The following is a 15383-nucleotide window of genomic DNA, read 5'->3' as shown; positions in this document are numbered from 1 at the left end:
TACCGGACTTATGCATGTAGTGGTATTTGGTAAAAAATACTGGATTATTTAATCGTGTTAAAAGATATAGTGTCTGATATCTGGCCAAAAAACTTTAAAATCAAATGTTTTGAAACATGTTAACATCTTATGTTGTATATAAAGTATTTACTAATAGCGATTTGTCAATTCGTCTTATGTGTGCTTGTTATAGCTGTTTCATGCACCACCATCGTTTGATGTCATGATCAAAACTTGCTCTTCTATTAGGTTCAAAAATTATTTTGTACGTAAACTACGATAACTAAATGATTAAACACATCGGAATACTTTAGAAAATCTTTGGGTTAAGCACTGGACAAGTATAATAGATATTGTACTAGCACACATAATGATGTATATGATTGGAGAAGTTGCTTCCAAAATTTTATTCACATTTCAAACATCAACGTATGTGATGAATTGTGAAAGTAAACATTTATAGAAGTAAATTATATACGCAGTTAATCAATACCTTGATTTTGTTTTTACTTTGTTGAAATTTGTTTAAAAAAAACACCACTGCTACAAATTTAATGAGAACATTTCCAGTGAGATTTAGTAAGCATTTATTGTGTATTCAAGGGATCTCCAAATCCAGTGCCTTGTGTGCTATATATATATATATATATATATATATATATATATATATATATATATATATATATATATATATATATATATATATATATATATATATATAAGAAGCACTAGCAAACCAACAACACTCGTTATCTAAAGTGTCGGATTAAAAGATACAAGGTTATAAGATGAGATATAAAAAAGCACTAAAAATAACCAACGACACGAACAATAAAGTAAAATATTGTCAAATTTTCGGGACAACCCGTCCCTTCTTCAGGACAACAACATAAAAACTACATAAGAAAGAAGAAAAACATCTACAAAACTAGCACTAAACTAAACTAAATAATATATAAAAAAACTAGATAATGTTTAAACATTATCTAGATTTTTTTATATATTATTTAGTTTAGTTTAGTGCTAGTTTTGTAGATGTTTTTCTTCTTTCTTATGTAGTTTTTATGTTGTTGTCCTGAAGAAGGGACGGGTTGTCCCGAAAATTTGACAATATTTTACTTTATTGTTCGTGTCGTTGGTTATTTTTAGTGCTTTTATATATATATATATATATATATATATATATATATATATATATATATATATATATATATATATATATATATATATATATATATATATATATATATATATATATATATACGGTCAAAATGATGATAGTCGTTTCATTTTTTACTAATTAAAGTAATATCTGAAAATGACACCCCCCCCCCTAAAACAATTTTTTTCTCAAAAATATTCAAATTAATTTTGAAAGTTGTGCTTACTGCTTTATATCAAAAAAGGATGAATGCACATGATTGTTCGAGTATGTGTACAGGTAGGAGTAAATCTACGTACAAATAAACCATCACAAAATCATTGCATGACAGCCAAGACGACATCCAATAATAAATGTGTTTGTATATATGGTTAGTATGTTTGAAAGTTTCTACAAGACATGATTTATGTCAAAAAGAATCGATTATGGATTTCTCCATTTATTTCCTTCAAAACTTCAGGCTCTTATAAACTGCAAATCCATCGTGATAGTTTGGTAGTTCATTCAGAGCTTACAATTGATTCTCGCAAAATTTATATCAGACTTCTACCAGGGCCTTTCATATACATACATATACTTTTAGAAAATCTTAGATAGGGAAACTTCGAGTACGGCATAAAGAGTCCATATTTCTGAAAACGATCTAATGACTTGCAAAGACCGCTAGTCAACATGGAAAACCATACTCATGTTTCATAACAGAGGAATAACACTTTCATATCATTCAGATTAAAACTAAAAATGTGAATCATGGTGAGCATTCCGATATCGGTAATTAGTATAATAATAAAATTATAATGTACTCTTACAATTTACGAGAAACTGCATGTATTAATTACCGGTTTTTAGCTCACCTGAGCTGAAAGCTCAAGTGAGCTATTCTGATCACATTTTGTCCGTCGTCCGTCTGTCCGTCTGTCTGTCCGTCCGTCTGTCCGTCTGTCCGTCCGTCCGTCTGTAAACTTTTTACATTTTGAACTTCTTCTCTAAAACCGCTTATCCAATTTCAACCAAATTTGGCACAAAGCATCTTTATGGGAGGGCGAATAAAATTTGCATAAATAAAAGTCCGATCTGTATTCAAAGCGGTGAAAACCTTGAAACTGTAGAAAAAGGGAGGTGCATTTTTAAAAATCTTCTTTTCAAGAACCACAGAGGCAAATTCAACGTAGTTTAGCATAAATTATCCTTATGGGAAGGACAATATAAATTGCAAAAATTAAGGGGTAATTCTGTTTCAAATCTGAGTTATTACGAAAATAATAATATAGGAAAGGCGTGTTTCAATCAGTTTAATAGCCTCGGGTTCGGCATCCGGTAAAATGGGTAGACAAGACTTGGTCTGGGCGAAACAAAAGATTGGCAGTTATTAATCTGCCAATCTCATTAAAATTTCAGCATATTTGATGGACTTGTATATTTGTATTCGTTGTGAATATTGCTGCAAAATAATGCGTATTTGGAATTGACGATTGCCGATTTGCATCGGCTTTTATTTTGCCACGGCCCGGGTTTGCATACCCATTTTACCAAGACTCGTATTCCATACTTCTGAAACGAGGTTCTTTGTTTAAAGCAGCCATGACATTACACGAAAAAGGGTCGATCTGACTATGATGAATTTGCTTGTTGTGCAACAGTTCGCGTATGAAGGGAAATTTTGAAACATGCAAAATATATTGGTGCCGATTTTGGTAAATCGAAAAAAGTAAATTGAGGCTATATATTTCAATGCGTTGACAGTTTTCACACATGACGTTGGTATTAGCTTGTTCTGATTTTCGTTTCGTTTTCATTATTTATGCTTTGTAACCTGGAAACTATCGTCTGTATTTCGTGATTTTTACGTATCAAATCAAACAGAGACTTCGGTAAATCAAACAGTTAACTGTTTACCTGCGCAAATTAAGCAAAATCTGATGTAGGGGTACTGAAATACAATTCATTCTATAGGTAATTCGGCATTATCTTTTGCGTACTGGTAGATTACTGCAATAGGTTTTGTTGAGATGCTCGGCATTTTCTCGAGTTTATTCAGTTTAAATAGAGTTTGATATCGCTGACGGAAATATGTAGGCATATACATGTATATATATGATTCATTTTGATAAAATAAATAGTGTTCTTTATTTGTTATATAATAATGTAGTGCATGTTTATTGTGTTTAATTGTTTACAATTTTTATTTACTAACCATATTTGAGTGTTAAGCTTCGAATTATAAGCAAGATAGATTTGCTCACAATTCTATGTTTGTACACAGATCTTAAAAACTAAAGATTAAAAAAGTAAAAAATTTGTCAATATTTATTAAGAAAATTTTCAAAGTCTGTTCTTCCAGAAACCAACTTTAACAACTTATTGTATTGTAAACTTAACCTTTTTAGCTCACCTGAGGGTTGGGCCACAATGTGGGGTAAAAGTTTAACAAATGAATATATAGAGTAAATCTTTAAAAATCTTCTCAGAAATTCATTAGCCAGGAAAGCTGACACTTGTGTGGAACCATCCTCAGGTAGTGCAGATTCAAAGTTGTGAAAATCATGACCCCCGGGGGTAGGATGGGGCCACAATGGGGGATCGAAGTTTAACATATGAATACATAAAGTAAATCTTTAAAAAATTTCTTCTCAGAAACTAATCGGCCAGGAAAGCTGACACTTGTGTGGAAGCATCCTCAGGTAGTGTAAATTCAAAGTTGTGAAAATCATGACCCCCGGGGTAGGATGGGGCCACAATAGTGGGTCGAAGTTTTACATAGGAATATATACAGTTAATCTTTAAAAATCTTCTTCTCAGAAACTAATCAGCCAGGAAAGCTGACACTTGTGTGGATGCATCCTCAGGTAGTGTAAATTTAAAGTTGTGAAAATCATGACCCCCGGGGGTAGGATGGGGCCACAATGGGGGATCGAAGTTTAACATAGGAATACATAGAGTAAATGTTTAAAAATGTTTTTCTCAAAAACTAATCAGCCGGCAAAGCTGAAACTTGTGTGGAAGCATTCTCAGGTAGTGTAGATTCAAAGTTTGTAAAAATAATAACCCCTGTAGGTAGGTGGGGGCCACAATGGGGGGTCGAAGTTTAACATATGATTATATAGAGTAAATCTTCCAAAAATCTTCTTCTCAGAAACTAATTAGCCAGGAAAGCTGAAACTTGTGTGGAACCATCCTCAGGTAGTGTAGATTCAAATTTTTGAAAATCATGACCCCTGGGGGTAGGTTTGGGTCACAATGGGAGGTCGATGTTTTATATAGGAATAAACAGAGTAAATCTTTAAAACTCTTCTTCTCAGAAACTAATTAGCCAGGAAAGCTGAAAGTTGTGTGAAAGCATCCTCAGGTAGTGTAGATTCAAAGTTGTGAAAATCATGATCCCCAGGGGTAGGGTGGGGCCACAATGGGGGGGGGGGTCAAAGTTTATCAAAGGAATATAAAGGGTAAATCTTTAAAAATCTTCTTCTCAGAAACTAATCAGCCAGATGATTCTTCATAATTGTTAAGACTTTGGTCCCAGGACAATTCTTTGGCCTCACGAGAAGGTTCAGAGTTTGATGTACGTTTATATCCCATATATAAACTATTGTTAAGGATCTTTTTGAGAACTGCAATACTCAACATATGATATGACTATAAAATCATCCTGTTAGAAAAGGGACTAATGATTATAAACATAAGAATATCCAGGAAAAAATGGATTTTATTTATACAGGATCTACATGTATTATTGTACATTGTCCAGATAGTTTGTATTATAACTCCATTAAGCTGATTTTATCATACCTATTGGTACTCAGGTGAGCGATGTGGCCCGTGGGCCTCTTGTTTTATTCTTATGAAGAATAGGGTTAGGGGGTCGGAGAGGTAATGACGACTGAATAATTTATTTGTTGGTAATGGCGACAGAATTATTCATTTTTTTTCTTGGTTTGTATGATGTTTTCATACTCATAACCAGGATAATTGAAAAGGAGAACGAAATGTATAGGTATGATATACTTTAAACTTTCTTATTTTCGTGCGACTCAGTTTAACGAGAATCGCAAGAAGCTCAAAGTCGCAAATATATATCAGCTCAAACCAGTCTTTTATTTTTATTTCACATTTGTCTGATATAATCCACATTGAAGGCTGATGGATTCTCGGAGATGATAACCGCGATTAAAGCAATATGAGGTGTATTTTTTAGAATTTTATTTTGCTGTAATCGTTAATCGTTAATCTTTAATCGTTTCGGCACTTGTGCATGTTTACAAACGAAAAATAAAACATTTGCTACAATTGACATTTTAAAGTGCAGTTTAAAACAGCAAATGCTTATGCTAGCAACTGTTTAGGAGCAGTTAATTTGAAAACCTGGGGAAATTCTGGTTCTATAGCTTCATGTTTTGTAAAATAATAAGATCTCATATTATTATTTAATACATGTACAGACTACTTTCAAATAATATTAAAAAACATTTTGTTTCAGTTGATCTTTTTTTTTAAATTTTATTATTAAGTATTTAATAAATATAATAATAAATACCCTTTTTCCCCATATCACAGCCTGTATCAGCCCTCGACCAATATCTTCCCTCGGGCCTTTGGTTCTCGGGCTAATATTGGACTCTCTGGCTGATACTGGCTGTGATATGGAAAAGGGTTTGTATTATTCTTTATGTCATTTTAGTAGAAAATAACATTCTCGTAAAAAAAAAATAGCAGCTCATATTGCTATAACACCCATTACTTACGACATCAAGTCGTCGCGAGTTACAGTATCTTTTGCGTATTTTAAAATTTTTTAATTAATTAAAAATGCAATAATTTTTATTAACTGTAACAAAAGGTTGGTGTTTCTTAAAATTAAAATCAATCTATATAGTAAAAATCGAGTAAAAATGATATGAAATTCATTGAAAATGAAAGGGAGAAGTGACTTTACGTTTATGACGTCGTGAAGTACACATATGCCCCTCTCGCAGCCAGCAGTAAAAGGACATATATGTCCCTGTCGCAGTCAGAGGGATAAGGAATGAGACAACGGAAAGGTAAAGATAATTTAATTCATTGTTGTACATAGTCTTTTGTATCAATACTGATCGTTCTTCCGTTTTTATCTAGACCATTAGGGCTTTATGATAAACACTATCATTTTAAAATAAATTCCATCAAATGTTTATCATCATTTAAAGATCAAAACCAATATTTATTTATCATATGGATTCATAGTAAAACTATTTCATTCTTGTGTTGTACCCATTTTAGATTACTGTTCCGGAGTTTGGGGATTCAAAACATACCACTCCATAGAAATAGTTCAAAACTGTGCTCTCCGATACTTCTTAGGTTTACACAGATACGCGCCGGCAATTACATTAAATAGTGAAGTAGGATGGTTAGCACCGACACAGAGGCGCTGGATATGCATGTTAAAGAGATGGAACAGAGTAATCCAAATGGATGATGACCGTCTTACCAAAAAGGTTTTCCTGTGGAGTTATCGTTACACCAGCACTTGGTGCTCACAAGTGAAAGAAATTCTATATAAATTAGATTTGTGTTCCTATTTTGATTTTATCCGTATTTGTGATATGAAAGAAGTGAAATCTAAATTATTTAAATACTATGAAGACCAATGGAAATCGAAAACAAGGTCTCTACCGAAACGTCCAATTAGAACCCTATGTAACGATGAACATAACCAAACAGGAACGGTCTATGATGGCACAATTTAGATGTGGAATCCTTCCTCTCAGAGTCGAAACTGGTCTTTATCGAAATGAGCTTCTTCAAGAACGTTATTGTGTTCTGTGTAAAAGAAATTCGATTGAAGATGAAAACCATTTTATTTTTCAATGCAAATTTTATGAAAATAATAGAATCTCTTTCTTTCATAGTATAAACTTAGATAAAAATCTAGATGAAACTGTCAATTTAAATATCATTATGGAAAAAAATCAAAGACAAACTGCCAAATATCTCAATTCGATTTATTCAGCTAGACAAAGTTATCTGTACAAATCAAAGTAAACTCATGCGCTCAGAAATGTATATTTGTATATTATAAGATTTTTAAGTGACAATATAGGTCCAATGGGCCGGGTGTAACTCGATAATATATAATATTGTATTGTACTATACTCATGACATACACATGTCACTATAATAAAATATTTACTTACATAGTATTAATTAAAATAATTACCCCTTTTAACTAATCACTCATAAGAATCATTTGTCCGGAATTGCACTAAAAACTCTATAATGTATTGACCTAAGATTTATTTCAAAAATGAAAATGGCCTCTCATATTTCCACTTCGATTTTACTATTGGCGAAATTTAAAGATGTTAAAGTTTTTATCCTTTTTGGGGGAGGAGGGAGGGGCTCTGTCAAGAAAATGAATTTTCTTTCCCAAATGTCAAAACTGAACAAGTTCATGATCAATTGTTTGCCGATCTTAAATTAAACAGAGGAGGAGGAGGATCATGAGGATCAATATTTCATGATAACGTCACTACTCTTAATATATTTTGAACAATATAGCAATTAGAACAACAAATAGTAAATAATAAAGTTAGTCACACAATAGACCAATGCTTTTAAAAATGATAAACTAAAATCTTGTACTACTCCGGATATTCGTTTTGTGTGTGTTAATGCTATTACAATGCTAGTTCAACACATTTTTTCTTTTAATACTACGCTGCAAAAGATATTCTTCTCGCATGGAAAACAAACATAGATTATATCTTCTCTGTGTTGGACGGATCAAGCTTCTATTTAATTTAAGCAGCATATACATTTTTTCTAAAAGTGTTGTTCTTTTATTTTGATTTATTTTTTTTCATCAAAAGTGGAGAACTGGTAACAAAAAAGATATGCTGTAGGGACTATGAAGAAAAGAATCATAAATGTGTAGGTAGATATATGTATTAGATAAATGATACCTTTAGAGCAATATATTTTGTCATAAACTTGCGAAATGCTTAAATTATATTGTGGAGTGTAAATACTGGTTATCAAATTAGGGATGCATTTTTTCAGCAAGTTATATTTCAGAGACTCTCTTTAACTATAGATATTGTCGACAATAACAGCATAATGATTAACTAATTTAATGAAAAAAATAATAACAGAAGGAATCATCATACGAACATACATGTACGAGGGTTGTCCCAAAATAATGTAGACAAGAGACATAATTCATATTCTGTTCATTGCAATTTCATTAGACTTCTATGTTTTCTTCAATGGCCCTTTGGCAAACAATGCTGAAAACTTCAAATCTGTACTTTATTTATTTCTCGAGAAAATGAATAATTAGTAACAACAAGTTTTGTCAGGCGGCGCAGTTTTACGTTGTTCCTAAACCCTCCATATCGTTTACGATAACATTTACGTTTTATTTCCGAATTGTCTTAGAAAAAATAATATCTTTAAACATGTACCCAGCATGTTGAGTTTTTATGTACATGTACATTTATAGTATCAACCTGAAATGTATTGTTTATTTCCCATTGTAGGCTTCGGTTGAAGAGTGAACAAGGCAGGTTGTAAATTGTAATATTACTTCTTTGCTTGCCTTTAGACACAAAATGAATTACAATGCAACCATATATGTCAATCAACCACAGAGCTATGAAAATGCTCTTAACAACTTTTTTTTTTACATTTTCACAGAATGTCGCGTTCATCATAATATGGTGTACGATTAAAAAGATACATTAAGGATTCGGGAAAACCCAAGTGTACACGAAGAGCCAGCAGAGCCTCTGTATGGTAAATGTAGTTACGAGGATACCTGCCACAGTACATTGGTACTAATAGAGAACATAAAATCTAGTCGTCACGACAAGCACTTTTTACATATGAAGACACCGTATATGAGTTTGCACATACATATTTACATCTACCGAGTATGATTCCCTCTATTTCTTACGGAACCTTTAATTTAATTCATAGCACTATCGAACAGCTGTAGAAACTGACAGGAATGAAATATACACGCCCCGTTATCAATTGGTCGAAACCTACAGCAAAATAAGAAACGTAACGGACTGCACGAATTAATTGTGATGATGTTAGACTCAAATTCCCATAGGAGACGATTTAGCTGTTTCTTTTAGCTAACGTACTGATGTACATTAACAGTAATTTAGTGAATTTTTCTTACTTTTCATAATCGTTTTATTATTAGTGAGAAGAAAGATGTTAATATAAACAATAAAAATGCTTTCGTTGATGATTCATGCGGGTTATGAAGGTAGCGATCATTGCAGAAAAAAAACGACATAGCGGGTTTTTTATTATTTATCAATATTATCATAATAACATCACTCCTTTTACTTAATTTGAACAATACAATATTTCATGTTGAAAAGTTAATAATACATTACACATAAAATAGAGCAATGCTTAAAATGATAAACTAAGGCTACTTTTGTTATGCATAAATTCTATTACAATTAATGCTAGTCCTTAATCTGAAGAAGTGAAGATGGAGAAATATGTAATTGGACAGATCATGCAAGCTTATTTTTAAATTTTAGCAGCATTTACATTGAGTTGTTTATTTATTTTTACAGTGTATTCATTTCTTCATCAAAAGTGGTAACAAAAAAGATCTGCTGTAAGGACTTTGAAGAAAAGAATAATAAGTTTGTAGTTTGTAGGTGTATTAAATAGAATGATAAAAGTCGAGATTATTTTTTGATATCCAATTATCCCTTGTCTTGCATGCAAAATATATTAATAATGTGAACTGGTTATACTATATTTTAAAGATTATTTTATAACACAACTATATACTTGACTTTTTATTTTGGAGAGTGTTTACATAGGCTTTGCCTGTTATCCAATCCATTTGATTTCTAAATAAAATATGTTTAAATTAGATAAACTGATATCTTTAGAGCAATATATTTTGTCACAAACTTGCCTAACGCTTAATTTATATTGTGAAGTGTAAAATAATACTGGTTCCCATTTGGGGATGTGTTTTTTAGCAAGGTATATTTTATTTCTTTTTAATATAGATATTGTTTAAAACAACAACATAATTAACTAATTTAATTAATACATAATAACAGAAGGAATCATCATACGAACATATTGCTGTAAAATATCAAACCTAAGCATTACAAATTCATTACATATTCTAATGGATACGGTGATATTTGAAATGATCGACAAAGTCTATCATAACTAAAACAATGCATTTATTAATTTATAGCAGTTCACTGCATTTGTAAATGCTTCCAGAATGCAGTCCCGGCTTTCGAGGATGGAATTGTACTGACACATGTCCAAAGAATCATTTCGGTGAAACGCAAATTTGTCATCACGTGTGTGGATGCTTGCAAAGATTGGACTTGTATAATTTACATATGACAAACAATGGTACTAGCAACATTGTAGAGAACCTTATGCAGAGGAGTGTCCTTCTTCAAAGGATGTGTTATCCACAAGCACAGGTCTGATGTACAGTAGGCATATTATATCCCGTTTTGAAATAACTCTTGATTTCAAATCTCCCATGAACAAGCATACTGAGAGTATTGCATAAGCAATACACGATTCCTACCGGTTTGTATTACATTTGTATTCTATGAAAGCTTCGAAGCATGCATCTATTTCTAAACTATTATGAAGGAGATGTTATGTTTTAATCAGAGATAAAAGAACAGAAGAAATTCAAACTACATAGTCGATATAGAAATTAAATAAAAAATGGGACTAATAATACTCTTTATTTTATCTCCTGTAATTTCGCCAAGTCCATTAAGTATTTGCAGGTAAAATTTTTTGAAAACAATGCACCAATGCAGAATATAATTTCTTACTGTCTATTGTACACCGAATCAACAGACCAACCCGATAACGAACCCGATTGTAATAATACAAAAAACCATGTAAATTAAATTTACAACATAATGCTTGACACTATTTTACAGAACTAATTTGTTTGTTAGAAACAATTATAGGAATGGTACAATTAATTCACGATATTTTTACTAACATACTTGCCTCGTTTATTCAATACACACCAAACCCGATAGCGAACCCGAACATTAAAAAATTAGAATGTAAAAAATAAATTTTCTCGAAAATATGTCAACCAGACGCTACAAAAGTGTAGACTTAATCTGTCGTTTGATATTTTGAAGTTGTTCAGCAAATTTCATATTATTTCTCAAACGCATAAAGAAAAAAACCTGAAGTGGGACAGACAGGCGGATGGATGGACGGTCAGACAGACGGACAGACAGACGGACGGACAGACGGACGGACGGACGGACGCAGAGGAAAGCTATAGTCCCCTCCGGGGAAACCGGTAGGGGACTAATAACCGTTAAACATTTCTGAGATAGATTTAAGAAATGAAGATAATAATTTTGCTATTGATCGACGTATCAAAGAATAAATTGACCGGAAAACTTCATCAATGCTCGTAAATTGTCATATATAAATCATTAACGTCCAGCGGGATTCGAACTTATTACTAACAGATTAATAGTTTACTGTCTTGTCCATTGCGTTACGCTGTTATGTTTCAAATTGGAGAGAGGGGAAAAAATAAAAATTTAAACTTGATTTTATTGTTGTAACTAAGGTCACAATATGGAGGTGTCCCATTCCGTCTTAAATTTTATTAAAGAAACGTATTAGCAGGCTAATTGGGTTAATGTGTTAGTAAAAATATTCTTCGTGATAAAATTTTTATCAGAAACCAAAAGAAATTTTCATGCACGGTTTCAAAATAAAAGCTTGGTAATTAACCTAACACATGCGATCCATTGTTGATAATACACTTAACATCAAATACGGAAACTGGCAGTATACTAGTATTATAATAGTATTATCGTAAATCACAAAGCATGAACAGGTGAACACTATTGAAAACAATCGGGAAGATTTTTTCAAAAAATTAATTTTGATTGAAACAGTACAATATTTTTGATAATTTGTGTTTTATATAGACGTAAAATTGCACCCTAAATAAGTTATAATTATAAATAATGTAAAAATACATGTGAAACACTTAATCCTATTTTCCTTAATATTACAAACTTGGCGTTCCTCCTGCTGAGAGCGCCATATGGTTTACAAGGAAGCAATTAATCTGTATGCACAACCCATCTAAAAGAGCTGATTACTGACCACTCAAAGAAAATATTAAAAAAATTAATTAATTCGTCCTCTTAATTCATCCACAAAATATAATGCAAATTAATCTATACAATGAAATCAAACTTAAAATATATTGAAAAATATAATTTTTTATTTAAATGCAATCCATTGGTCGTTCTTCATTAAAACTTCCTTTGCATGTTCGTTAACTTCATATGTACGGTTTGCACAACGCACATTGTTTTAATATTGTTTAAATATTACATTCCTGTCAAGTGATTTTAATCTATACACGTGTTTATATTTTCCGGTATATTTTGGTAATGTATGAAAATGATCAATGTAATATTTCACAGAAACGTTGGATCATGATGGTGGCTCTAAGAAAAATTTATGTAAATTTAAATAAAAAAGTCGATACAAATTTCATTTTATTATTCCTTTTAAAAATGGATGTGTTCTTTCTTCTTTTGATGAAAACCGCCGACGCCTTACATGGTGACAATTTATGTCAGGATCCTAGGTAAATATGTCACATATCATAACTTTTATGTATTTATTATTGAATTCATATTTGAATCATAACTTTTTAGACAGTGTTTCTTATTTTAAGTTTTTAAATGTAAAGCGCAAGTTGATAGACTTTTTTTTTAAAAGTTTGCATCCGTCACAACACGTGGTGTCACTTTTAAAAAGTAGAATTGTTTTTAAAAATCCCTTTAGAATTTTAGGAAGAACTCCAGTAGCTACCTTACATGTAATTTAAAAACTATGATATTTATTTTTGTAGTAACTTTGAGCAAAAGCTCCATTCGAATTCGAACTCGATATCTGCGGGTCACAAGCTCTATACTTTTACCACTTAGCTGTGGTAATATTTGAACAAATATTAAGTACGAACAATTCAACCAAACTTTTTAAATCGCTATGACGTAGTGTCTTAAGGTTCATGGATAATTTGATAAGAGAGATAATTCAACTTTTGTTCGAATTATTTTTGATGGATTTTGTGGCAATTTTTGAGAGAATTATTTTCAAAGTGAATCTTTTTTTTTAATGTTTGGTTTCCAACATTTTACACATCACAATGCTTAAAATGAAGTTTAGAACTGCAGAGTGTTGCAGCAACTCACAGAACTATCAGTTCGTTAGACACAGGTTCATTCATTTACAACTGCAAGTTCTTTTAATTTTATTCGTCGGAAATTTAATATTTTGATACTTTGATAACCCTTGTTTCAATCAATGCTATTTCCAGAAATATAGCAGAGAAAACATCATCATCGGGTAACCTTTTTCATCATTTATAAATAAACACAAAAAGGCCAAGAATATATTTATAATCTTTTTACAGAACAAATGAATGGTCATACAGGAATATCTGATACAAAATTTATAATATCCTTAATTTTTTTTTTTTTTTATTTTTTTTTTTTTGTAGGAGAGGTAATTTCTAAATTCCTACAAATCTTACGAATAAACGTAAATTTCTTGAGTTTATTGTGACAAAAGAAGCAACACTTATCTGTTTTATTGTTGTTGTTTTTTTATTATGTGAATACCATCAGTTATCATTACATATGGTTTATCTGATAATGAAATAAATATAGTATTTTTAAACAGAATGTTATTTTTCTTCATATCATGGTTAAGTTGATTGTCAACTTTTGAGCATATAAGAAGAACACGAAGCATTCAAATAAAATATAAAAAGAATAATTCAAATAATACGTGTATATTTTAATTATATCACAATGTTTAGTGCTATATGAAAATGTACATTAGGATTACAAGAAATGATGCGTATTTTGAAGCAGAGGGTTTATGAATCTTAAAAAGTATAGGGCTTAATGTTAATTAAAGCTACCTTGAGAGACATACTGTCCGAGTTGGAAGTACACTACAGTAGTTTTATATTATTCTTATTTCCAGCAATAATGTGACTAAATGCTGTAAAGATTACGAGAAAAGGGGTGACAAGTGTGTCGGTAAGAAACAAACTACTCCATAACGTATAACGTTACTAGTATCAATTATATTTTATTTCAAGAAGGCTTTGTGCTCAACAAACTGTCTACCAGATCTGCCTTAAAGTTTTATTTACAATAAGTTTGACCATTAAATATTATTTAGTGAAGAAAAAAATCAAAATATGTGGATTTCATTTCATTTTCCCATATCTTTATACAGAGATCTTTCTTTTAAAGAAGGTAAATATAGCCTAAAAATAGCAACGTCTATCCAGCCCTCTTAAGTGATAACGATTATAAACAATTAGATACTAGATTATATCTTCAGTTGAGTCAATTACATATCTGATTTTATTAAATGTGTATCAGCAATACATAACATCTGTAATAATTGTTACCTTTCTAGAGTGTAGATTAGGGTATCATGGAACTAATTGCACCACTAAGTGTAAAGATGGTTACTTTGGGCGACTCTGTGCTACAAAATGTAACTGTCATCATGATTTTGACTGTCATTATGTATGTGGCTGTGTGAGTTTATCATTCATCAACGATACAACAGCTGAGACGTGTGATGGAATGACGGATAGCACAGCAAGTATGACGCGTTCATACACAACTCAACCTATTGTAAATTGTTCGAAAAACGTCAAAGGCAAGTTAATATCACACTAATATCAACATGTCTTGATGTTAATCAATAACTGTATATAATAAAAATTATTATTATCATTATTATAAGTATTATCATTATTATAATTATAACATGTATATGATCAGTATTTTAAAATAGAGATATGGATATTTTGGATTCGATTAATTTTATTCGTTGGCAGTAGAGATTTAAAGAGCCACTTGATATGTTACTAGTTATAAAAAGTATAATTTCAAAGATTTTGATATCCATGATTAACGAGGCCGAGTACAGTTAGAGTACGCACGCTTTCGCACAGCGTTTCATTTGCAGAGTGACGTAATCTTTTTGCTTGGTTGACGGTTTCAGCAAAATTTGTCGAAAATAGCTCGTTTGAAGTGTAAATTGATATTTTATTGTAGAATAAACATAAATGTTTTGAAGTATAAGCTATATTTGGGCTCGTATCGAAAACGTGAAGAGGGTTCAGCAAGCC

At 31.3% G+C, this 15383-nt stretch overlaps 1 long non-coding RNA gene across 1 annotated transcript; it reads left to right on the top strand.

Annotated features, from left to right (window-relative positions):
• The first annotated feature begins 12466 nt into the window (after positions 1–12466).
• LOC136273350 (uncharacterized) lies at positions 12467–14903 on the top strand. Its single transcript, XR_010711537.1, has 3 exons — positions 12467–12806; positions 14216–14271; positions 14660–14903. It is a non-coding gene; the product is annotated as an uncharacterized lncRNA (long non-coding RNA).
• Positions 14904–15383: the final 480 nt, after the last annotated feature.

The sequence above is a fragment of the Magallana gigas genome, chromosome 3 (genome assembly GCF_963853765.1).
Source record: "Magallana gigas chromosome 3, xbMagGiga1.1, whole genome shotgun sequence".
Lineage (NCBI taxonomy): Eukaryota > Metazoa > Mollusca > Bivalvia > Ostreida > Ostreidae > Magallana > Magallana gigas.
This window is presented reverse-complemented; position numbering and strand designations above follow the sequence as displayed.